The sequence below is a fragment of the Motacilla alba genome, chromosome 2 (genome assembly GCF_015832195.1).
Source record: "Motacilla alba alba isolate MOTALB_02 chromosome 2, Motacilla_alba_V1.0_pri, whole genome shotgun sequence".
Lineage (NCBI taxonomy): Eukaryota > Metazoa > Chordata > Aves > Passeriformes > Motacillidae > Motacilla > Motacilla alba.
In genome coordinates, this window is record NC_052017.1 from 63,450,945 (window position 1) to 63,474,048 (window position 23,104).

Genomic DNA, 23,104 nt, shown 5'->3' on the forward strand with positions numbered 1-23,104 from the left:
GCACAATTCACAGAAACCAGGTATATCTATTCGATGATAACTCCTTGGACTAATTATTAGAAAATTCAATTTATGCTAATTTGCCTGAGGGGAGGGGAGCATAAAATTAACTTGACACATTTATTTAACTTTTTACAGTATTATTATTACTTAAAAGTTACGACGGCATTGTGCCCAGAGGCCCCAGTCAGGATCGGAATCCCACTGTGCTTGGCATCCCACTGCGTGTGCGTGAATTTCCTCCCAGCATAATTTCGAGGAAAAGGCCCTGTCCCTGGGTAGTGGTTTGACCAAACTGTTATGCAAGTGTTTGCCCTGAAGACACAGAGCAAGGCCATGGAAATAAAAGGTACAAGTGATGTAGGTGCATTAAGCCACCACATCCTACCATACACGAGCAGCACTCACCAAAAACATTCCTATTTTTGAAGAAAGCAACTGTTGAGTCACTTTGGTTTTTACTATTAAACACATCAACAGAAGCGAGCCCTCTTCTCTACTGCTGTGTTTGCTTGCTTCTATTTTATAAACAGACCCTCATGTAATGAATGAAAAAAAAAAATCCCACACAGGGTAAAAGGCCTCAGAAAAGAAAAAAGATACATGTCAGTAACTGATCCAGGGAATTGCCAAAATCTCACCTCTTATTTTAGATGCACAATGTGCAACAACACATTTTTTCCTTGCAGTGAACTTTGAAGTACCCTTTGAAGGATATCTGCCTGAGAGAAGCAGCTAGCTGTTCCACCTGTCTTCATTTCTGGATGTACAAATGCCAAGCCTGAAAGGTCACCATTTGGACAATCGTAACAACTGATTGTCCTTGTCTAAGTTGGCCTTTTTATTTATATTCTATATGCTTAACTTCATTGAACAACTGTGCTGGTCAGACTATATTATCATATTAATCAACATGCTATCATCACGTTAACTGAAACAAATTTAAATATTTTACAGTATTTCATCAGAAGTAGAGAAAATGGGAGCTTTTCTGAATTGGGCCTTGAAATTAAACTACTCAGAGTACTGGCCAGTACTAAGTACAAAAAGCAGTGAAAAAAGAATTGCTGAGAAAGGGAACGGTGCATTCAGGAGTCATTAGAAGACTATCAGAATTAGGAGAAAATTAGCATCAGAAGACCATCTCCTCCTCCGGCTCTTTGGCAGTGTTTTAGAAACAAGCCTTCCATACTGTATGCTCTTAGTGTTTGCTGGGGCTAAAGGGCACCACACAAAAGTCAGCACGGTCTAACTTTCAAGAAGCCTCAGAGGCCCCTCAGCTCAGGGGCAGGGGAGATGTCAGCAAGCACGCTCCGCTCCCCAGTCTTCCTCACAACCCAAAAAGAGCTGAGATTAGCCCATACAAGCAAAGAAAAAACAGAATCATCAGAAAAACAGTCGCTTGAGTGGACTGTCCCAACAGCTTTATTTTAGGTCTGCATTTCAGCTGGGGTGAAAGCAAGCACACTCACCTTTAAGGCTGCTGCTCCTGCCCAACTAACTTGCCTCTCTGTGCTCAAACACTACAAAGACCTTGGAGCAAATCTAAACCAAACTCACACACTGGTGTAGCAGACAGAGTTAAGTCTTCTCCAGAACTGCAGGAGCCCATTTCAAAATGTGAGTTTGGTTAATGAGTCTTCTGCTAACCTTCTACTTTCCTCTGCTTCTCTTTCTGCTGAAGCTCATTGGAGTTGTTTCAGGGTTCAATTAAATATGTCAAGCCTTTTACATGCAGCTGCAACCTTGCAGCACAAAGTGACACGGAGGCAGATGAAAGAAAAAGACTCTCTGGTTCAGCCACACACAAATTCAGTGTATTTTGCATATCACTCCTGAAACAAACTGGCAGCCCACACCAAAAAGACTTCTGTCTGGGAAGAAAGTGACATTTGAGTCACCTTTGTTTTTCTCATTAGATATGAAGACATCAAACATTCCCCTCCTGTCTAATGGCTCCTTTTTTTGCTTCTATCTTATGAACAGGGCACATATTTCTGTGGTCCTTTAGAGCACTGCCGCTTGACTCAGCACTGTGACATCTTGTGGTGAGTGTAGATTGTCCCACCGTGATGAAGTGTGCAAGGTGCCACCCGTGGCTGAGCTGCCATCCTGGCAGGATGCTGCACCACTCTAGCTGTTAATACCAGAAGGGTACATAAGGAACAGGCCCGTGAAATGCTGCTCCTGCCGCCAGCAGAAAGCACCAGCTTTGCTTGCTGCTACCCATCCCCCCTTCACACTGCCACATTCTGCTGAAGAAGAGGCTTCTGAACTCTGTCAACTTTTGCCCTGCAGGCCACACAGTGCCTTTGCCAGAGCTGTGAGTGAGACACCTTTGGTTAGATTATGCAGCGAGACAAACTTCTTGGAAGGGGGAATTTAGTCCTTTTAGCCTTTTACTCCTATTACTGGCTGGTTCTGTTCTTTTTAATTCCCAAAATAACAACATCTATTGTTTGACAACAGGCCTTTATCAGGTTAAAAAAAAAAATCAAATTAACCTGCTTACTTCAAAGCCATGCTCTCTTAATTTTAGCTGGCACATCATGAAAAAAATGGTCTAGAACTAACCTCAAACAGTCATCTGGAGAAAAACAACATATTTTCCCATGTCATCACCACTATAGCACATACTAACCACAGCTATTCAGCCTGTCAATTTTCAGTTTATATTATGATAACTTTACCTAAAAGCATTTCATGGTTCAAAAACAGTAAGTGCAATGCCAAGGAAACATTTGCTGAACTGATGAGCATGGCAACACTGGTGTGAGGAATATGCTTTCTGCAAAATGGGAAGCAGAATAAAAAAGAGATTTCACTGGGAACAACGGACTTTTCAGAAATTCCCCAAAACAGTGCTTCAGGTTGGCTTAATTCCATAATCTAGGTTTAGTTTGGTCCTTGGGGTGAATTTCCCACAAAAATCTCCAAGAACTGTGATGAATGGGAAAAGGAACTCATGAGTCTTTTTCACTTGCACTGGTATTTCCACTGCCACACAGAGGAAGGTTTTTCACATCTACTGAGCATTTAAGAGAGGTAAGAAATACAGATTCATGCAAGTCTGGGCAGGGGACTATGTGAAAAGCACAAAACCAATGCATTTTAGAAGGACTTTTGGCTGTACTATCCTCATGATTCACAAGGAACTAAGCACCACACAGTCTTTGGTTACTTTCCTCATTTTATGGAGGACAAAGCAAATCTACCATAAATGAATCACTGTGGTTCAAAGTCTGCATTAAAACCCCTCAACTTTGACAATCACATCCCCACACTCAGGCTTCAAAAAACATTCTCGTGTTACAACACTGCCAGTGTCATCACTCCAGAAGCAAATGAGAAGTTACCGCATAACTCCCCAGTGATCCAGAGCAAGCAGAGGATTGTTGAAACAGCAAGAACTGGAACTGTATGCTTAGGTAGGGACAGCAAACCAAGTGAAAAAACCTAAACCAAATGAAAACAAACAAAAATCCCTTGAGAAGCCTAGAAAAACACTCTGCTATTGCTATTACTCTCTTCCTTGCAGTGATTTGACCAAAGTTAGGCCATGGTGACACCCTGCAGGTTTCCATAATAAATTAATTGGTAGCTTTGCTTTTGTGAGCTGCAAGAGCAGCCCAAGCCACTTTGCTTGGTGACTTCCTAAGGTGCAACTTAGACACTCCAGGGCAACTTTACTCCTAGGAGTGAGCAGGAATGCATTTCCCCTTCTTGGTTTTGGTGGAAGACACACTGAAGGTGAGGCATTCTCCCCAAAGACAACCAATTTCAATGTTGGCTGGACTGTAAATGGGTCTCCTTTTAAGAGCTATTGTTAAGCCAGGCATTGTTCCCTGTTCCTCACTTTTTAAGGATTAGGAAGGATGCGTGTTCCTGTATGTCCTCTCTGGACAGACCTTCTGCCTGGAAAGAAGTAAGAAATAATGAGAAAGGGGTAATGATGGGGGGAAATGGGCAGAACCCTGCAAGTGAGCTTTCATTTATTTCAGAAGTGAGCAGTTATCCATCTGCAGTGCCCCACACCCAAGCCTGACAGTCTGAAACAGAAGTTCAAGCAGATCTTCCATGAACTCACAGTGAGTCTGACACAGACCACATCCAGCACTCAAAAACACACAGCTGAGCCCCTCCACTGTTCCTACAGCAATTCCTGTCAGTGGATGTACTGCTGATGAAGTCAGGATTGTGTGGCACCCAGGCACTGCTGCTATTACCTGTATCTGCCCCTCATCCCATGGAAGCTTTAAGGGAGCCACTAGGTGAAAAGCAGTAGTACTGCAAGTTGTGTCCATCCACCCAATAAACTAACAGCCATTTTTTATGCAAGTATTCTAGCTTAGCACTTGTACTATGAAATCCCACAAAGTATGAGACTTCCTTAACTTAGAAAAACTGCATACTATATCAACTACTGAAAATCTTGGTGTGCAGCAGAAAATGTTTTGAGTCAACAGTCTCAAAAGTATATTTTTGTTTGATTTTATGTCATGTTTCATGTTTTCAAGATGAGACTTAAGGAAACGTAGTATCAGATTTGAAATCTTCTTTGTTGAATCTTTTATTATTTTCAGACTATGCAATAAGCTTTAGTTGATTTTTTAAAAAATGAAAATCAAAAAACCATGTTTCACCGTTGAGGCTTTATCATATTCCCAGTACTTACGCGTGTACCTAACTTTCAATCAGTCAAGCCGACTGCAATCAAAAAGATAAGAGGGTGTTAAAAAGGTAAGTGTGCCCTGAAGTGTTGTCCTGAACAAAAATTAGACACAACTATGTATTAGGTGTCTCTAAAATCGGTCTTTCATGTCTAGTAAGTACTGATCACAATATATGTTGTGTATCAAAGGGTAGGCAAAAGCTCCATGTCTTGAGGAAGGAAACTGAACAGAGAAGAACTGAAAGCCTCTGGGCGTAAGATGTGATTGTTTTATTCGAAGGAAGATTATCACATAGAGGCCAAGGATAAAGTTGAAACTTGAAAGGAATATGAGTCAGGGAAGCTGTTCCAGATGGCAGAGCCATGTGGGATGTGACTACACCATCTACTGTGGAAATAAAAAGGAAGAAATGAAAACTAAGTGTTGCGAGAGCATATAGGACTGACAGTAAAATAAGAAAGAACTGAGAGCAGTAGAAGGAAATTAAAGGCAGAGTGATGAAATGAGTCCTTCAGAAATTCTGAAGTGCAGCAACACCACTTCAATCAGCCAATACAAAAAAGGCTCAGTCACACTGCTTCAGAAAAAACCCAAACATCTCAGAGTTTCAGTGCCTGTCCAGAGAACATTTTCTCTGCTTTTGGGTTTGACATATCATGTGGGCAGCTTCTCAGGAGAATCTCCAAGCATGCACTGAAGGAACAGTCAATTACCAGTATATCCACTTACTGCTGATTTCATCCCTAGTGTTATAGCCAACATCACAAGTGTGTTAGACAGAATTATGTAAGATGGTGTCTTGGGCAACTTAAGGGAATGTTTAAAAAGTGAAAATTAGGCTGAATGTTATAAGACTTGTTAACAAGTCCTTGAGGGAAGTGGAGGAAGCCATGAGATCTGGACACTGGAACTTAACAAGGCAAGCACCTTAAAAATGCATTGCAGTGACCTGTCCCATCCTGTCAGGAAAACAGACATGGCATGAAGCACATAAATAGGACTTCTGCACTTCTTGCTTCAATGCGAACAGGAGGTACATGAAAATAAAGCAAAAATAATAATAGACAAGCTAATAGACAAAGATCTGAAACAGATTCAGACACTATTTGCAGGCTGTAAATTCCCTTTGATTCAAAGATGGGATTTTCAACCAGAATTTAGAGGTGCCCTTCCTGGACTAATTAGTCTGTTCACTGTACAACAGCCCAGGCTACTATCCACTGTCATCCAAAATGACTGCAGAGATAGGTGGATTTGGAAGCCAAGCTGCACCTTGTCTGAAACCTCCATTCTCCACACAAACATACACATGCACATTATGACTTCTTTTGTTTGGAGCATCCTTTGGTTCCATTTATGTACTCAAATGCCCAGCCAAAATGGGCTTTGACTACTAAAGCCACAGCAGTAATAGTTAGTTCAACTCAAGAGATTCTTATTAAAATGGCAATGAAGTATGTTACATTTAAATAACCCCTGAAAATTATTTCAGAGACATGTCTGATCTTGACTTTCATTACTGAAAGCCTAACCTTAAGTCCATCAAGTCAATAAAAAAACTTGGAGACTTGAAAGCTGACTTTAGGCTACAGTTATTTTTCCATGACTGATGCTTTTCCAATCATGTTCCTTCCTGGTCACAGCATCTCCATTTAAAAGCAACTGAACTCTTAACCTGCCTAAACTAACATTGTTGAAAACAACTAATCTGAATGAAGGTAGCTTAAGGGTCTTGGTCTTCCTATAACTGCCTTTGTAGAAGCCACAGAGCCTGTGGTCAGTTGGCTACTTGCTTACCTGTCCCCTCTTCCCAGTGAAAGGATGCTTCTGCAAACATTCCCTATTTAAAAACAACAACAACAACAACGAAAAAAACCCCACCAACAATCTGGAAATCTCTCTTGCAAAGGATGAACTAGTTCTTCCAGGACACAAGATTAATCTGATTGCTTTAAACTCCCCTGGCTTTATCTGGGTGCGTAAATGAGACATCTAACTGCTACAGCCATGTACGTCAGCCTGCCAGACACAAAGCAGTGCTAAAAACCAGCCTGCAACTCTTGCATATCTTTCATATTTATTCTTTAAGCCTTGAGGATGTTTCCTTGGTTAGTCAACTTTAAATCTATCTATTGTATATACAGTATTATTTAAAAACAGCACTCAAGCGTACAAGATAAACATGTGCCCCACTGAGTTACTAAACGAGAGAATAAATTTGCATCCCTGTGAATTTACTACTGCCATGTAGCTGCCTCCAATGTACAGAATGATACAAAACCAGAGTGCTGTGCCAACTAAGTGAGAGGGCTTGTGCAGAAAAAGGCCAGTGCTCTAGAGGCACAAACACAACTGTGCAAGGGACAAACTCAGCAGTTACTGAAAACAGGGCCTGCCAGTCATTAAATGTTTATATTGATGACAAAGAGAGAATTTTTTCATGAGAACAGGAGGGCTCTTGCACTTGGTATACATGGGGAGAAGCTGCACAGTTACAAGGAAAGAGGGCAGCTCTCAATTTGCATTCACTGCAGAAGCTAAATGTGAGCAGCATGAAGGGGACAGAGCACAAGAGCTTTGCCAAGGGTTCTGAAAGAATCCAGAAAGATTCAGAGCTCCTTGTGGCAGAGGAACCCAGCCTTGTACAGAAGAGTGAAAACATCCCAGGAACATGAGAAAGTCATGTTTCAAGCAGCCAGAAACAAAAACACCTCCAAGATTTTGAATGGCAAATTCAGCCAGAAGCCTTCTAACAACACATCCCAAAGAACAAAGGGTAGGATTTGTGCTCTGCTTTCCCTCTGCATTTATCCACCTTTGCACCATCTTTGCTCTGGTGTCCTTCAACAGCCCAGCCTTGCTCCCCATCCTGCCATGCTGGCCTGGCACCTGGGCAAGGGATGCCACAGTCCTCTGGATGCAGAGGTGGGACTCACTGCCAGCCACCATTAAGGAGAGCTACCAAGGGCAGAGCTTGGCTGTCTCTTTCCTCTCAGTGTCAACAGTAGCTCATGCCTCTCACCTCCCCTGCCTGTTGAATTTAGCTACAACAACAAAAAATAATTGTAGGAATTTAATTGTCTTTGAGACTTTTGCTTCCTGTGGGATTTGGTGTGAACTAGCCAAGACAGTGTTTAGGGAGGGGAGGCAAGGGGGAAATGGGGGTGGGCAATCAAACAGACAGGCATCATCACCACCACACACACCTCATGTCCTTGGAATCCAAACTAAAAACACCCAGGCTCTTGAGCAGAAAGACTCATGAAAACATTTCATAATGCTTTACCAAGGAGTGATATCAGTATAATTATCTGCATTTTACAGCTGCAGCACCGACTGGTCATGACACACCTCAAGTCACCCATCAGATAACTATTCCTTCTGGTTCTGCCACTGTGTCTCCTGACTGCAAGTCACTGCCTCACCAGGGGAGTCATCCCAAACCACATCCTGCACAGGAGGAAAGGGCTGCTGGAGTTAATATATTAGTATCTAAACACTAGCTATTCCATTTGAAAACAGGACAGAGGAAAAAAAATTATAAAGGTATGATAAAAACCATGAAATGCAATTCTCTGTCCAAAAGGCAAGACCAGCCTTTAACAGATTCAGTGCACTTGAACTGTAGATGCTTTTAATGAAAAGCTAATGTAAGACTAAACTGCGTGCTTAAATTAAGAACCAAAGGAGTATCTCAAAGAAGACTGAACAAGAGAGAAGATAGGATTTGAAACCCCAGCTTTCTGACTGGGTGTCTTCTCAAACTCCTGGGGCCCCCGCTCTTGAAAAACCTATGTTTCCTCTGCTCTTCAAATTCAGCCATCATAGCACTATTAAACCAAACTTTACCAAAGCTGAATTTCTACCATTTTCCTTTGTTCTCTTTGCATGTAAAAAAATAAAGCAACTGGAAGTTGCTCAAGAATAATTTAAATGATTCCTTATTTATGAAAAAAGTATCTTATTTTATCCCTTAAGTTTCAATTTCTTTATATCAAAATTAATTCTTACAAAGGGAAGAATGTTCCTATCACTGTAAGATGAATTTTAAAACAATTAGAAAATAAGAAGACAGGAATTATTGAGTCAACTTTTTACTGCAAGAAAAATGATAGGGAAGTGCAGCATGAATAGTTGGTTTATTTCTCTAATTGCATATCTTTCTCTGTATTTCCTCCTTTCTTACTGTTTTCAGGTAAAGATCAAGGATACATTTTCTTCCCTATTCCATGATAAAATTGGAGTCAAGTAATGCCCAGCAAGTCTTGATCTCTGCCATCAGTCTCCTACCTGCTGTCAGCCTGTCTGACATCCGTGGGCAGGAAATGCCTCAAACTGTATTCCATAAACTGTCCCACACTAGTGCTATGACTAGTCTTAAGACTAATGGTCCTCATAGGCAATTGCATTTCTAGTGACAACCGCGGTCTGAGATGAAAGGTTTTGCAGTGTTTGTTTTGAGTCACTGCATTGCTACCACTACAAGTTACTGCATATTAATGCAGTGTCAAAAGAAGTACCGTGTTGTGATGTCAGGACACAGCCTTGCCCTCATTTTATAACCTCCTCTATTGAGGTATCAAATTCTACTTCCTGGACCACCTTTGAACTGGATTAAAATCAATCAAGTGAAAGGACTCAGTCAGAAAGACTTAAGAACACATGAGAACAGTTCCCCAAATGAATGCTCCTCTCACTCTGCTACAAACATGTCCATATCCACTCTGATCAGGCAGGTAGGCTGGGTTAGAGCCACACGCAGCATCTTGGAGGGTCACACACTGTTTAGATAAGGCAGTGGTCTGACTAAGAGCCATGAGAAAGCCTCCTACATGCTCTGTTCCAGTAAGATGGTTTACAGACAAACAATCATCAATCTGCAACTCCTCATCCCCCACACCATCTTCGCCAAAACAGAAATGGAAACTACAAAAAAACCCCATAGAACCAAGAAGAGACACTTTAGTATGACAAATCATTTCTAAACCAAATCACTCGGGTTTTCCAGCACAATACAGGCACTGAGACAGAACCCATCTGAGTGTCATTTGAGTTTCAGCTACACCGATAATGCCAGCTTTGCACAACCACAATCAAAGTTTGCTGTGCTCTTTGCAACAATTTGAAGTCCTGAAGGAACATGTAAATAGAAATGCCTTCATTGAGCTTAAGTACATTGTCATAAGCCTTGAAATGCCAATCATAATTAAATTAAGGACCATTTATCCTACTTCCAATTGCTTTCCCAAAGAAGCAATCACCAGTGCTTTACATATTACCTTTAGCACTGGTCTCATCAGACAAGCAGGTTTGTGTTGGCATGGTGGTTTCCCTCTTTGACCAAGGATAAACACCATTCCCTACTGCTTCAAGGCTCCAGCCCTGACATGCCAGGCAGCCTTAAAGGAATGCAGAAGTTAACGAGCAGGCTCAGGGCTCAAGCTTGTAAGAGAAAAAACAGCTACTTCAGGTCTTCACAATGGAGGGCACGGGGTGCAAACACTGGCATTCGTCCCCAGCCACTGGTAGTCCAGTGCTCTTCCTCCTGCTGCTCCCCACTTCTAATTTCAGTGCAGTCATTTCAGTGAACAAAGCTTTTCCTGCTCTTTCTAACAATTTTTATGCATTTAATTGGCACAGAACTGGGAGCAAAATGAAAACTGCCAGTCCCAACCTGACCAAGGAGCAGCATTAAATCTGGAATTCTGATTGAGTTGTACTGTCACGATGCTCCTGGCAAGCTCTTACTAGGCAGCTCAACTGAAACCAGTAACTAAGTCATGATTTAAAACTGGTAAAATACCTGCACAGCAGTGAAAAATTATGTACACACTGATTTCATGTGTGGTTTATACAAAACAGACTTCCTCTAGAAAATGTGGAGTACAGCTCATTCTGAATCTACTGTGTCTTATACATGCGCCAGGGGGTGCAGAGCCAGCACACATCTGTTTGCAGGAACAAAACACATCCCTCTAGTACTAGACACACTGAGCCAGTGTTTACACACTGATCTGCTAATAAGGAGACCCGGGAATTCCAGAACATGAGATTTATATTTATTGCTATTTTACGTTGCCACAGAATGTGCCAAGTTTGGGCACTTTAAATGATGAGGGCTGCCATCGCACATTCCCTTATCAGTCTTTCACACAACTGTGTTACTGAAGCATCCTGGTAAGAACGTCTAAAATGTCTGCTATGCTTTAAAACAGCAAACTCTTCCTTTTCAGCTCTGACCCAGCCATTGCAGTCAACGAAGCTCTTTCTAGTTTTTCAAAACACTTTCTACTCACTTAATGGTTGAGATCATACTGACTGTCTCAGAAACTGCAACTCCCCAAAATAATACAGCACAGCTATTTATTTGTGGCTTGACGTGGTATTTTGAGGACTACTATTTCACAAGATGGAATGAAACATGAACATCCATCTTTTGACGAGATCCAACTTCTGATCACACTTCAGAACATCACACACAGAACATTAACGCACCTTTTAAATAAAGTAAATCAGGAAACTGTGCAACTAAAAGGACCAACTTGCCAAACCCAGCATATGTTTTTGCACTTGCTTTTCCATTCCCAGGCTCACTCAGATCAATGTATATATAGATAGGCATACGTGTGTGTATACACACGCATTTGTTCTCAACCGCATCTCCCAGGAAAGTGCCAGTCAGAGGAAGAACAGTCAGGGAGTAAAAAAGCCACTTCTACTATAATGAGTGAAAACAGTTTTATTTGTAGTCATTTTGGGATTGTCAAGGTCTTCTTTGATTGTTTCTTCTAAAATCTGTCTTCTGTAAGCTTACTCGATGTCTTTGAAAAAATGTTTTATAGAAAACTTAGCTGGAATTGAATGTTAAAACACTGAATTATGAAAGTCACCTATCCCTGCACTCCTTGCATTCTGCAAGAACCCCACCTGGGAAGGAAGAAGGGAGAGGTGAAGGAGGAAAAGAACAGCTAATTAGCAAGGTTTCACGACCTAATTCAACATGCCAGCCCATTTTCCTGTCAGTCCTGCACATACAAACAGAATGAAAAGTCTAAGTTTTTCACACTGTTATTCCTCAGTTTCACCGTTTTTGGTTGTCTGCCTTTGTACTTCTGTCCCCTCACACAATGCCCCCATCTCCCTCAGGGCTCCAGAGCACCACCTCCAGAACCAGGAAAGTCATTCACATGAAACAGAATGAATGGGACCAAAACACCCAGCAGGATGTGATTTTTCTGAGAGCAATGAGGTTACAGGCTATGAGCTGCTCAAGATATTCCCTACCACTTATTCCCTTCACTGCAGTCCCAGCAAGCCACCCAAGGCTGAGTGATGCTTGACAGCACGTACAGTAAAACTGCAGGCAGTACCTGTGCTGGCTGCACAGCCGCTGGCACAGACTGGTGCCTGTGTGCCAAGCGGGCTCAGGCACTCAGAGGGTACACTGCAGGGCAAGGCTGTACAGACACACTTGTTGGACTCTCACCAGCAGCACCCCGCTCAGTCTAATTAGCATAACCAGAGAATATGTAAGGAGAGAAGCAGGGCTAATTAGCCTGAGCAAAGCACCTTGTCAGCTTGGGAATCTCTGCACAGGGCTTGGATGCAGAAATAGATGTACCCGTCGTGACTGAGACTTTCTTACTCCCTGCAGTCAGCAGGTATTTCATTATACCCAAGAACTACTTACTGCTGAAGCAATGTGTCTTGTCATATGAGAGCAGAGTGGGGTGACTCCTCGGTTCTTAATGCTGCTTTTTTGAAACAAAGAACTGCAGGGATCTTATATATCAACATATGACACTTTCTCCCATTGCACGTGCTTAGACAGATACTCTATAGCCTTCCTTTGTATGATCTTTTTTTGAGGGAAGAGGATCCTCTTATGGTTGTTGTGTATTTGTTTATTTCTATTTCCTTGTATAGCATTCTAGGTAGTTGAAAAGGAGAGGGAGAACACAAGGCTGAGAATAGTTTCACTACTTCACTATACCTTCCCCATCTCAAAATACTCTCCAGATGGAAAGAGTTTATTTGGAAGTAGGCAAGCAGAAGGCTGACTGAAGAAAAGTGATAATTACATTAGAATAATAACAACAAGAAAATCCGGAGCTAATGAAGCCTGACAGCTTCATTTAATTTAAGAAGAGACTTCATCCTATAATGAAGACATATAAAGCTCTACAGCCCTTTCTACGGATGCCATGATGAGCAGCAGGACTGCTTACTCAGCCAAATCCCTTCAGCTGAACTGGTTTGACTGGTCAATGATAACAAGAAGGAAGTGCTTGTACTTATATCTCCTTGATGGCTCTGCAGGCTATCCCTCGGGTTGAATAAAGATAGTTATACAAATGTTTTAATGGTTCTGGTAAAAGTAAAAAGAATCCTGGTGATTTGCACTGTGGAATTAACAGACATGTCTTAACTCAGAAATATGTTACGAGGACCTTCCCACTTCAAAAGACAGCAGTACATGATTGAGTACAAAGAGACATCATTTTGTCTCTTTTCCTCATAAGAATCTGACTCTTTAACAAAGTCACTTGCAGAACACAGCTTTACTAAAAAAAAAACCAAAACAAACCAAAACAAAAAAAACCCCAAAACTCCTTTCAAACAACATAAAATAAGCCCAAAGCATTTTAACATTTTAAAACATTTTAACTGTGAATATGAAAAGTGTCACTCCTCTAGTACTCTTCCTGTTGCTCCATCCTGAGTGTCAAACTCCCTTTTACTTCACCAGAGGTTCATGTTACCTGAAGTTTCTTTTTGCCAGCTATTTACACCAGAAATGATAAATCAAGCTGTTGAGAAGACAAGTTTTATCTGTCAGAGACACAAACTCCTGGGAGCTGAAGGCTTAAAGCACATTTTGCCCACTGCCTCCATTAAGAACAATTCTGTTGCAAGGAACCTCCACAGCTCTGTTTACAAACGTACTCCTGTCCGGGAAGCCGACCCACATTTTGCCCAGCTTCTTTCAACTGACACAGCTTTTGTAATGTTTTAGCAGGATTCATTGCAGTCCAAACGTTGGAAGTGAGACAAAGGGAATTTATAAATCACCACCCCAATTCTGACTGAAGGTTGCCTGGCACAGAAAACCACAATTAATGTTCCTCCCCTCATCTCATGGAGCCCTTACCCCCCAAACAGATTTCTTCTGTTACTAGTGCAATAGCTAGGTAATAAGTTGCACTACTGCAATAAACGTTATTTGCCACAGAAGGGAGGGGTTTTCTTTTATTTAAAAAGCTGCCAAGAAAACTCATTAAAAATAAAAAAATCAGCATCTCCAGTTTGCTTGGTCTGTCTCTAGTTCTGACACCTCAACAGTAAAAGAAGCTAAAGGCAATCCTGTCAACTTGCTTATCTTCTTCCTCTTGACCTTTGTGCCATCAGGTGCCTCTGAAACATTCATCAGTGTCTGTAGCTGGAAGCAGCAAAGCTGATTAACAACAAGAAACATAAAACTCACTGAGAAGGAAACCTGATAGCATCAATACAGCCAGTTTGAATAAAAGTATCTGATACTCCTTCCCAAAATACGCATCCATGGTCAACATGCCTAGAAGGCTGCAAACAAACCTGAAATAAATATGAATGAACAAGTTGTTCAGAATAATATTCTGCTAGAAAGGACTCATGATTCCTCTTAACTAACCTACCACTATCAGCAGCCCTTCCTTTTGAATGCATGCTCCAAACAGAAAATGGGAAAAAATTCCTCTCTAGGAGAGCTTAATTTATATTCTCTTCTTGCTGCTGCTGCTGCCACAAACATTATCAGCATTGAGAGAAGCATTGGCAGGTTATGAGATACTGTTAGGGTCATCATGGGTGCAGCAAACCAGCTCACAAGCAATGCTAACTATAACAGCAGCACAAGAAAGCAGCAGTGAAACACAAGAAGCCTAAGAAAAGCGGAAAGAAATTCTCACAGGCATGAGACACCTGTGTTTTGATCAGCTTCACCCCAGAAACAACCTGCAAATAGTAGGGCAGCTTTCATGCCATGCTATAACCTGTGAAGGCTAGGCTTGGTTCCCAATGCTTCTTCTTGGTTTCACTGGAAGCCTCTTGGACCAAGCAGAGTTGCCAACAAGGATCAGAAATTTCTCCAGCTGGCACCACCAAGTTAAAGATAAGGAACCAAAAACTACACTGCTGAACTACAGGAGATGCTTTTCGTGGTCTCATGGACCACACTGGTATTGTGATCATTAACAAAGGCATAACTCACCTGCCTGCCTTGCTGCATTTACTCACTCCAATGCACTGTGCACTAGGACTGCCTGGACTTCTCTAATGCCAAATCATGAAACAAAGCTGACAGCAAAAAGCTGGGGCAGCAGTTAAAGTGACTGCCAAAGAGAAATCTGTTTGCTCAGACAAAAGCTGTTCCCAGTCCAAACATGGGAGTCATAATCTTACAGCCATTTGCTTGTAAGACAATGAAGAGAAGGCAGAACAGACTGGGAAACTACAGCTTGCCACGGTAGAGAAGAGAACAATCTTTGTGCCCAGATTTCTTTGCTCTGCAGGGTAAGTTTTACAAAGCTGACAACAAGTAGCAACATGTAGTGGCCTCAGGCATCATGCCTGCCTATCAAAGACTTGGATTTTAGCCCTGGAGAAATTACAGCTTCTCACTTCTCTGGAACCTATACTGGACAGGAAGAAAGCAAGAGAGTAACGAATGACCTAACTAAAAATTATTTTAATATATGGATTGCATACTATAAACCATAAATTAAGGATTGCAGGGAGAACTGGGAGGAGATATGGAGAAGGAAAACATCATGTATTGACAGGAACACCATAGCCACGGAAGACAAAAGACAACCAGCTGGGGCGGCTACAACAGCAAAGTGATCTACTGGAGTGGTGGGTGGTATCACACTAATGGAAAATGTGGGTCCAGCAGATAAGCCCTGGAGACAAAAGAGGAAGCTCAGCAGTTCAGGCTGGAAAAGACAGTGAGAAAAAGGCAGCTTAGAAAATCATTAGTTGAAGAGCCAGCCAGCAGGAATGTGGAGAAGAGAAAGATAAATCCAAGGAAGCTGCACAGATGTGCATAAAAGAGGTATTTGGTCTTCTGGAGCACTGGTGGCTTACAGCTTCATCGTTGCACGTCCCACTGCAGTACTTGAAACCACCCTAGCCACCTCTCTGCTGGGCAGCAGGTGCAAGCAGGTGTGGCCCAGCTCTCGCCTGCTGTCCCTAGGTGTCCATACACTGATCATACAGGGGATCCCCCAACAACAAAACCGCTCAGCTGCTGCCAGCTGCCAAAGCCAGTTTGCCACCCATGCAGTCTGAGGATGGCTGTGGCTTCAAGGCCAAGAGAGGGGGAGAGCTGACCTGATGCATAGAAACGCCCACCACCACCACTCACATTGCATCTTCACAGGCACACTTGCCCTGCAGGATTTCTGTAGCATCCATTTTAATCCAATGTTCAACAGCTAAAGTAAACTGCCAAACTGAAGGCCCAGAGTTATGGTCAGAGACTTTTTTTGAAGCCCCACAAGAGACTCAAACTGTTTCAGCTTCCTCTCCCAAACGACAGCCTTGAGCTGTTCTCGCCTGGCTGCCGGAAGCCTGTGACGTGAAATAAAAGCCAGGAAATATGACTTTCTGAATAAACATTTATTTGGTGAGAAATACTTCTGATTTTTTGGCAGAGAAATGGCAGAAACCTGAAGCCCTATGTATAGCATGCCTGCGGAGAGCAATTTCTATTTAAAGGGAAGCTGCAGCTGTCTGTAGCTCTTAATGAAGAATAATGCCTAGGAATAAATTACTGCTGCTTCTGAGAGACATTTCTCAAATTAAAGTGATTCTTCCCTTTTTCGCTCTCACTATAAATACCAAGTAGCATGTACTGGGCTGTTGTTTGGAAGAACGGACACATGCAGCTCTGCTCTTTTCTCAGCAGCCTGGTAATTTCCATAGACAACCATGGGGTGATTTAGCATACGGATACCAAAGCGACACAAAAGCAGAGAGATCCAGAATCATTAAGTCTGCATGTGTCAAAGCTTCCCGTAGCTCTTCCAAGGTGTGTACAGCTCAGAACAGAAACCAGGCATCACTTCCAACCACGCCACAAACCTGGTTCCAGGCGTGGGAGATGGCCGCTCACAGAAAACTGCCATGAAAGGCTCACTAGCCTTCAATTTCCATCACTTGCACAAGCCTCCTCCCTGAGGGGCTGCTGCAGCAGGAGGATGGGCAGGCTGAGAAGGTGATGCTCTGGGGAGAGGGTGTGCCTGGGCTGCAGCCAGCCTGGCCAGGCAGCTCAGGAAGCAGCACTGACATCAGCTCCAGGAGCTGTCGCTCCCAGACCCGTCGCAGCTTCACGTGCCAGGAAAAACAGCCGGCAGCCAGGGGGGGAGTACATGGGAGATAGGACCCAGGGTAAAGGAAGCAAGGAGGGCCAAGGAACAAAAAAAGAAGGCAGCAGCTCAAAAATGGGATGCGAATGGGGCTAAGCCATGTGCAACCATGATCCCCTGGGACCCTCTTCAGAGTCAGCCCTTACAGCGGCAGGTTCCGCGCTGAAGGCAGGGCATAGAAAGCCTGTCTGGGCTAGAAGTGGGGATGTTTACTATCCTACCATCTGCAGTTTGCCCAAAATAACAGTTATAGATATGAGATCAACTGAGCACATTTCTGTTATTGACACATACTGGATTTAGAGATTTATTTTCCATTTCCCACAAACCGTGCCAGAGGTTTTTTCACAAGCACAGAAAAAAAGTAATGTGAAGAAATGCCTGTGATGAGGAACATGAAGAGTTTATTCATTGCTTCTGTTAGAATGTGTTTGTGTTTGTGTGGCTAGCACTCCAAAAAAGCTGTGGCATATGTTTTCAGGATGGGAAAAAAAAAAACCTCAGGATACCTACATCCTACCAGAAAATTACAAAACTGTACGTTGGAATACACAAGGTACCCTCCGGCAAGAGCAAAGGAGCCTTGTCTTGCTTCATTTTCTTACCCTTGCTAAAAGAAATGCTCCTCCTTAATGAACCCTCCTGACATCCCTTTTTCTCTCCCCAGAAGTGGAATATGGACTTGATTTGTACAAGCACTGCTATTCCAGAAATGCATTTCATCCAAATGAAGAGAGAAGGGAAAAGGAAGCGAGAAATTTGTACTGTTTAGTAAACAGGCAGTTTCTAGGTGGATACAAGACACTGGTGTCAATTTACTGTACCCCTCCCTCCTCACACCCCCCTTCCTCTGAAATTTGTCTGGGTGGCAGAAGGAGGCAGCAGAAGAGAAGAGAACAGCTACCACTTGCAGTGGGAAAGGTTTGATCATTTTCCTCACATCTTAACACGACTACACCCTGCAAAAGGGGAAGAGAGAGCAATATTTTTCAGTAAATTCACTGTATGCCAGTATTTCCTTTCAGGAGAAACACTGTACCTCCTCACTCTGGTATTCTTGTCTCCCTAAGAAGTTAAAGGAAAGAGGCGAGCAGGAGCCTAGCTGACTGCCTCCTTCTTGCAGCAGTGTCCTCCAAGCAGAAGCCAGGTGATGAAATACACTCTCAAGGAACTGCTAAAAATCTCTCCATCATCTACAAATGATTCCTCAAAAGGAACTAGTCCTGGATGCCAGAGTAAGAGCAATTCTCAAGAACACTTTTTCCCATCCATACCTGGTGAGAAGAGCGCTGCTTTTTCTGCACTAACCCAGGCCTCCTAAGTATAATCAGGGTTTTGGCACCACAATAGCAGAACATCACACTGTGCTTTAAGAGGGCTGATTTTAAACCGTTTAGGACAGGGCAGAATGTAATGATCACACTGACAGCATCTTCAACAGATATTCCATCCCCTGCAATGGCTGACGATTGCCTCTTTCAGTTTACCTGGCTGATCTGGCATGCCACATACCTTAAAGGACCCAGGGGATGCTCTCCTTCATGTGAGGTGGTGCTGCTGTTGCAATCACTGGAGGTGATTGCAACATCTTAAACAAACATCTCTTGTTATCCCAACAGCTCTGCCTGCTAGGATGGTTGGGGTTGTTTATTATTGTTATTATTATTATTTAAGGCTGTCCTCTCCTGTTCTTGGATGCCAGCATGCAAAGTGAGTTCTTGTGGTTATAAAGGAGCCCTTCGAAGTGTGGGAATTAGCTGATATGGCCACGCCTGCTTGGGTACATGGACAGTGAGAAGCTCCACATCTCAGAGGCCCCCTATTCATCTTAATAAGCTACTAACTTGGCAGCTTAGTGGTAACCAGAAAGTAAAAACTCCAGATGTTGCCTTTGTTAACTATTTCACTGTGGAACAAAAGAGGTGGGAATGGCAAGAGATGACAAAAAATTTTCAGTGTCTTCTCTAATATTTATTTTGCAACTGGTTCTTGGGAAAGCAGCAACACTTAGACTGTCTCTGTCTCAATCTGCTTCCCGAAGCCTGAACCCAAAGGGAAAAGCAGAGCAAAGAAGGGCATCCCACTCTGAGGGAGCTAGAAGGCATGCCAGGAAATATATTTATATTTACTACATTAATGGAAAGTGCACAAAATAGTTTGCTGCAACTGGAAGAATGTGCAGCGTGTTTTGTCACTACTAACATCTTGAAGGACTGCTGCATACTCTGGGCATAAGAATTAAATACTAACTTGCCTAATTTGGAAATCCCCATGGTTCTTTCTTAAGAAAAAAATAAGGATTATTCTAAAATCTGGCAGGCAGAGAACTCTTGTTTTCCTCTTTTTGTGAGAATGTTTACATTTGATCTGCATGTTTGCCCATTTCAACCCAGAAAAGCGGTGGGCTTCATAAGAAAAAACAATGAACATAAAAATATTCATGCTTTCTTTTTAACCATCCCTCATGGGAACTTTTTTTTTTTATTAATACCGCAGCTGAATCAAGGTCTCAGTTGAGTGACTGTGTTTCCCTTGGAAAGGTGTGCTACTCCAGTTCCCATGAACACAAACCTCTGAGAGGAGCATTTGTACTGGAAATACTCACATATAAAAAACTGACCATCAGGAGTTTGGAATACCAGAAGTAACTACAGAAATAATTACATTTGCATTCCTCTAATTTGAAAGTGGTCAAATAATTTCAACCATTGTGCAAGCATGCATAAAACTCCTGAATCTGACCTGCAGACTCATGGACTGTTATCCATTGCATTTTTCATTCTTGTTAGGCTACACAGTCACATGGCCTTCCAATGCAGGCTCACATATTTAACTAAAAAGCAATAGCAGTATGACAAATAACTGTAGCAGTCCAAGGAAAAGAAACCCACCACCTTTCCTTAGATAATACTAGTCTTCCCTTAAACCTATTAAAAGAAAAAAAAAATCAAGAGGGAGAGAAATTAAAGTCTTTGGTGCTCAGTGCATCACAGGGAAGAGACAAAACACTACAGGGCAGATACTACCTCCCAAAGGACACAATTGGAAGTATTTGTTATCACTGCTAGGAACTCACAACATTCACTTTGTTCCTCTTCAGGGAATTCTGGATTATCCTTTAGCATGAAGATTTTTCAGAAGCTGCTGGATTGTTCACAGGTCCTCACTGGCTTTCCTCTTTCAAATAAAGTAAGGTAGAGCTGTAAAACAAAAGCAAAACCAAGTAAGAAAGGAAAGCAAGGGACAAAAAGAGGAAAATCCATAGAACTGTTTAACAAACGAACAATTGACTCCTACATCTCCTTGAAGCAAATGCATTTTTAATGCGCTCCCAAGATGGAGATTCTAAAACAGAGTGAGTGTATGGCAAACACTGATCTAGGATAGGAAGAGTAATTTGCCCAGTACATATTATCACAAAAAATTAAAACCCAGTTCAGAATTGCTGAAGCAGATACATAATTAAAATAATTCTTGGATACTTCTCTTGTTGTAACAAGAGAAAGAAAAAACTGCTTGGAGTTGCTGTTTAGAAAAGCATCTGCAAACAAAGTCCACAATGTGCAAAGAGATCCACACAGGAAGATTTCTGTTCTCAATGAACTCCTCCAAGGAAATGCAAACACCTATCTATTTCCATGGTTTTCTGCAAGATTATAACAGAGGAGTACTGAATCCAAAAATACACACACATACACATTCTTTCTGTTCCTCAGTAGGAAGTATTTTTCATATTCGAGATTTTTAATATTGTGAGGTTCTTTCATTGATTTTTTTTTTTGGACAAAATATAATTGTGGACTAACTCTTAATTTTTATTCTTTCTTTTTTTACCTACTATACAAGGTATCAAGACTATCCTCATCATTTTTATTGGAGTCTGAGGAAACGTCTGTGTTTCATTTTTATCTGAACCCCGCACAGAATACTTAAAATGGAGTGTATATTTCCACAGGCCCTACGTTGAACTTTTCTTTCTTGAGCCAGGTTCCCATGGTCTCCTTGTGCTTCCCAAATTCTTCGTTTCACTTTGTGCCACCAACATTTCCTACCTCCTTAATGTAAGGCTTCTCAAATATTTCCCATGTCACTTCAGGGTTTGTGCACATGGATCCCATCCTACCAGCCTTATGGTAGGATCCATGTCCTCAAATCAAAAACAAGTGCAGGACCAAACTCTACACCTTAGACAGCGCAAGCTCTCTTCACTTGTTGGAGGAAACGAGGCAATCCAGAAAATTATTCATTTGACCTATCAAGCATCGAGTTTAGGACAGAATGATTCACTCTCTAGAAAGGTCTGGTTCTCTCCATAAAGTGAGTCTAGACACTGAGCTCAGATTAGATGGCTACATATGAATGCAGATGAATCTCACACTGCGTGAAGGCAGGAAACAAGTCAGACAGATGGACAAGCGCAGTTCATGGGTGAAGAGCAGAGGGAAGACAATGCAATGATTAAAAAGTTGCTATTCAAAAGAAGTTTACAGTTAAAACTGTTTTAGTTGAACATACAAAGCAATAACAACAAAACCTTCCAAAGCCCAAAGCAGTATCTGCCCAGCTGATCCACTTTTGGTGTAAGACTACTTCTGGATTTACTAGCTAAGGCTAAGCCCTCATGGAGCAGCATCTGTGAAGAGCAGCTGGTTGGGACTTGGGCCGGCACCTGGCGATGATGATGACAGTGACCACTAGTCTCAAGGTACAGGTGTCTTTGTCCTCTCCCTGATGGACTGTAGCAATGCAAGATACCTCTCACAGAAATCTTCCCAGTTTAAGACACAGCAGTTTTTTAGGAGCTACAACTCCTGGGTGACATAGGCACCGCTACCTCAAGAGCCTTCAGATACCCAGGTCCTGGCTATACTTCCAGGACTTTGGTCAACAACTTCTCTCCTCTACTGAAATGGGACTCTGCTGCTTATCTGACAGAGAAACACACCATCAGACATGGTCTCACAAGATTTTTAACATTAGAAAGCAGGCCAAAGAGAGAAAAATAACACAGGCCTATTAAAAAAAAAACCAAAAAAAACCCCAAACAAACCTTGAAACTTTGCTTAAAACCAAACCAATTTATTTTCAAGCCATTTACTTTTTTCTTTAAATTATGAGAATCTCACAATCAAAAAACCTCCATCTCAGCTCAAAATACTCAAACCATTTTGCTTCTAAGTGTTAAAATGAAAGATTTCAGCATTTGCAAATTATTTACGGGATTTTTTTTCCCCAATAATTTGGCAACTCTCAAAAATGCAATTTTTAATCCTTATCCCTTGTCATTTAGCATTCAGGGGAACCTTTAAATGGAGTCCAAATGACTGTGAGAAAATATTTAACTTTTCCAACAAAAATAGATAGCTTCCAATTATTTTTAGTAAGAGCAGAGACGTTTACTCCTTGCAAACTCCTGTTTGGGTAGACTCCTGCGAGCCTCCCTGGAGAGTCAGCTGTGTGTAACCCTGGGCTGACACCCACAACACTCAGTCACTAAGTCTTTCCACTAACTTCAACAAGTGGGATTAGGATTTTGATTCTGTTCAAGTTATCAAGGCTCCAACTGCCAAAACCAGGGCTTTGATCACTGAATCAGGAGCAAGGCTGCTTGCTAGCTATGCAGTGACCTTGCTGTCAGCCTGGAACGTGCCTTGCAGACTGCAGCACAGGGACACAGGAACAGGCCACAAGCAGCACCTGTGCAACACAGGGCAGTGGTGGTACTCTGGGACAGATACCTTCTCCCCGCACTCACATTTCACAGGAAAGATGACATGAAACATAGTAACCTACACCTCAGGCAAAAACAGGGGCAAGAGACCTTGTGTTTACCACAGGGTGCCTTTGTACCATGCACACAGCCAGTTATTATGGAGCAGATTATGCACTATAAATTCACAAGCTAGTTTAATTTGTTACAACTTGCTCACTTGACCTTACCCATAGGCACTTCACTCTGTGAGGGACAAGGCATGTCTGCCTGCAAATGTTTCCAGGCACTTTTATGCTTAAGATTTCAAGATA

At 42.1% G+C, this 23,104-nt stretch overlaps 1 protein-coding gene across 26 annotated transcripts in view; it reads right to left on the reverse strand.

Annotated features, from left to right (window-relative positions):
- ATXN1 (ataxin 1) overlaps window positions 1-23,104 on the reverse strand; it is a 338,211-nt gene that overhangs the window by 68,833 nt on the left and 246,274 nt on the right. For 25 of the 26 annotated variants that reach the window (XM_038127009.1, XM_038127010.1, XM_038127023.1 and 22 more), the window contains one exon: window positions 20,157-20,280. The gene's annotated coding sequence lies outside the window, so the exon portion shown is untranslated. Of the gene's footprint in view, window positions 1-5,256; window positions 20,281-23,104 lie in introns of those variants that run through there. The other variant, XR_005255698.1, reaches the window with a different exon arrangement.